This window comes from Mandrillus leucophaeus, unplaced genomic scaffold (assembly GCF_000951045.1).
Source record: "Mandrillus leucophaeus isolate KB7577 unplaced genomic scaffold, Mleu.le_1.0 Scaffold751, whole genome shotgun sequence".
In the NCBI taxonomy this organism is placed as follows: Eukaryota; Metazoa; Chordata; class Mammalia; order Primates; family Cercopithecidae; genus Mandrillus; species Mandrillus leucophaeus.
In genome coordinates, this window is record NW_012108153.1 from 167,737 (window position 1) to 171,592 (window position 3,856).

Below are 3,856 nucleotides of genomic sequence, written 5' to 3' on the forward strand. Positions count from 1 at the left end.
TTTTTTTTTTTTTTTGAGATAGAGTCTTAACTCTATCACCCAGGCTGGAGTGCAGTGGTATAATCTTGGCTCACTGCACCTCTGCCTCCCGGGTTCAAGCGATTGTCTCAGCCTCCCAAGTAGCTGGGACCACAGGCAACTAAGTTTTGTATTTTTAGTAGAGATGAGGTCTCATCCTGTTGGCCAGGCTGGTCTCAAACTCCTGACCTCAGGTGATCCACCCACCTCGCCTCCCTAAAGTGCTGGGATTACGGTGAGCCACGGTGCCTGGCCCAGAATGCAGTTATTCTAATAACAGCAGCTACTTCTTGAGTGCTTTCTGCCTGCTGATTCTTCTACATTTAAAGGCACTTGGCATCTGTCTGCTTTCAAAGCTCAGGGCAGTCCTGAAAGGTGAGTTCTGGTGTCTCTCTCTCTCTCTCTCTTTCCCTCCCTTCCTCCCTCCCTCCCTCTCTCTTTCTTTCTTTCTTTCTGATGGAGTCTCACTGTGTTGCCCAGGCTAGAGCACAGCGGCGCTATCTCTGCTCTCTGCAACCTCCGCCTCCCGGGTTCAAGCAATTCTCCTGTCTCAGCCTCCTGAGTAGCTGGGACTCCAGGCACCCACCATCATGCCTGGCTAATTTCTGTATTTTTAGTAGAGATGGGGTTTCACCATATTGACCAGGCTGGTATTGAACTCCTGACCTCAAATGATCCACCTGACTCTCAAACTGCTAGGATTACAGGCGTGAGCCACCGTGCCCAGCCTGGTGCATTTCTTATTATCCATATTTGCAGTTAGACAAACTGAGCCTCAGAGTGGAGGGGCTGATTGCTCAAGGTCTGTTTTCCATATGAATCCCTGCCTGGTATGTAGCTCGCTCACAAAGGAAGAAAAACTTTCTGCCCAGACTGGAAGGGAAAGGAGAAGCCTGTGTGGCCATGGGAGTGGAGGAAACAGCTAAGCACAAAGGCTCAGAGGCTGGAAACTGCTTAGCCTGTAGGAAGAGCAGCAGGGAGGAACCCCAGGGCTGGAGCAGTGTGATTGAGGGGCAGGTGGCCAGAGATTGAGGGGCAGAGCCTCCTACGCATGGGGTGACTGATGCGCCAGTGGTCTGCAAAAACAGAGCATCACACCTGTGCGCATGAGCGCTGCTGCCCCTCAGGGGGCCTTCCCTGCCCCTGCAACTAAACTCCGTACAGCCTGACACCCATCTTTCCTCAGGCCAACTTTGGTGTTTGTTGCCCCAGGAGTTGATGTACAGATGCCTCAGGACATGCTAGGAAGAAGAGAGACCAGTGGGGTGACTCATGGCTGAAATCCCAGCACTTTGGGAGGCCAAGGCAAAAGGATTGCTTGAAGGCAGGGAGTTAGAGACCAGCCTGGCCAACATAGCGAGACCCTGTCTCTACAAAAAGAGAGAGAATCAGAGAGAGAAGGAAAACTGTTTTCTTTGCAAATCTATTCCAATACTTTCATAGAGAAGAGTTTTAGTTTGCTGTTAACCTGTCTTTAATAATCCTTTAAGGACCAGCACAGTGGCTCACGCTTGTAATCCCAGCACTGTGGGAGGCCAAGGCTGTAGGATCGCTTGAGCTCAGGAGTTCAAGACCATCCTGGGCAAAACGGCAAGATCCTATCTGTACCAAAAAATAAAAATAAAAAATTAGCCAAATGCAGTGGCGTGCACCTGCAGTCCCAGTTACTTGACAGGCTAAACAGGGGAGGATCGCTTGAGCTCAGGAGTTCAAGGTTGCAGTCAGCTATCATTTACAAAGGTAGATTGAAATATTATTGGTAGGCCAGGTGCAGTGACTCATGTCGGTAATCCCAGCACTTTGGGAGGCTGAGGTGGGCAGATCACCTGAGGTCAGGAGTTCGAGGCTAGCTTAGCCAACATGGCGAAACCCCATCTCTACTGAAAAATACAAAACTTAGGCGTCATAGTGTGCGCCTGTAATCCCAGCTACTTGGAAGGCTGATGCAGAAGAATCGCCTGAAACCAGGAGGTGGAGGTTGCAGTGAGCCGAGCAAGACTGTATCCAAAAAAAAAAAAAAAAAAGTATTATTGATAATCGCTGCATTGAAGGCTGGGCGCGGTGGCTTACGCCTATAATCCCAGCACTTTGGGAGGCTGAGGTGGGTGGATCATGAGGTCAGGGGTTCGAGACCAGCCTGACCAATATGATGAAACCTTGTCTCTACTAAAAATACAAAAGTTAGCCGGGCGTGGTGGCATGCACCTGTAATCCCAGCTACTCAGGAGGCTGAGACAGGAGAATCGCTTGAACCCAGTAGGCAGAGGTTGCAGTGAGCCGAGATTGCGCCATTGCACTCCAGCCTGGGCAACAAGTACGAAACTCCGTCTCAAAAAATAAAAAAAAAAATAAAAAAAAAAAGATAATCACTGCATCTTACTGCCCGAGTTGCCACAAGCACACATAACATCTGATGGCGCCAATTCGACTGTCTGCACTTGGAAGACGGCACATTGGAGGCTGCACAGCACCACAAAACTGAAACCACACATGCACACAAAAATAAGACCATACGGCATTATGCCTAGTACAGAATACACCCTGAATTCTGTCACAATTCATTGTATGCAACATTGCAACAGAATCCTCTCGCTCTTTATGCTTATTTTTTATTTTTTTTTTGAGATGGAGTCTTGCTCTGTTACCAGGCTGGAGTTCAGTGGTGTGATCTCGACTCACTGCAACCTCTTCCTCATGGGTTCAAGCGATTCTGCTGCCTCAGGCTCCCCAGCAGCTGGGATTACGGGCGCCCGCCACCACGCCCAGCTAATTTTTGCATTTTTAGTAGAGACAGGGTTTCACCATGTTGGCCAGGATTGTCTTGATCTCCTGACCTAGAGATCTGCCCACCTTGGCCTCCCAAAGTGGTAGGATTACAGGCGTGAGCCGACACGCCCGGCCATTAATGTTTTTTTAAATTTTGTGTTTCTAACTTTTAGGTTTGGGGGTAAATGTGAAGGTTTGTTAAATAGGTAAACACTTGTCATGGGGGTTTGTTGTACACATTATTTCATCACTTAGTACTGGGTATTAAGCCCAGTACTCAGTAGTTATCTTTTTGTTTTTTGAGATGGAGTCTCAGTCTATCTGCCAGGCTGCAGTGCAGTGGCATGATCTCAGCTCACTGCGACCTCCGCCTCCCGGGTTCAAGCGATTCTCCTGCTTCAGCCTCCCGAGTAGCTGAGATTACAGGCGCCCGCCACCACGTCCAGCTAATTTTTGTATTTTTAGTAGAGACAGGGTTTCACCATGTTGGCCAGGCTGGTGTGGAACTCCTGACCTCAGGTGATCCGCCGCCTGGGCCTCCCAATCCCAAAGTGCTGGGATAACAGGCGTGAGCCACCGCGCCTGGCCCCATTATTAGTGAATTTTAACAGTTTTCCATTTCTTCTGGCCGAACTGTTTACAATTATAATGCGAATTACGGATAATACTCTGATATTATTCCATGCCGTTCCGTTGTTGCCTACAAAGTTCGCGCTGGAAAACCGCGCAATTGCGTTACAAAAATAAAATAAAATAAATCACACAAAAGACACAATGTTTTAAGAAAGTTTACGAATCGTGTGCCGGACCGCGGGTTGGACAAGCTTGATCTAAAACTTCCAGGAATCTCTAGACAGGATCATTGCTTCCCCTCTACTCCAGCTCTGGTTGTGACTAGGTCTAGGTGTGTGTGTGGGCGGTGGCGTGGGGAGATGCTTCCTCTATCGGACTCCCAGGACGCGCGCCCGGCACAGTCAGTGCCTAACGCGAGTGTATCTTGAGAGTGAAGGGATCAACAGCTGCCGGTCTGCGCCTGCGCGTGGCGGGGGCGTGGCCCGGGGCGGGTGGGCCC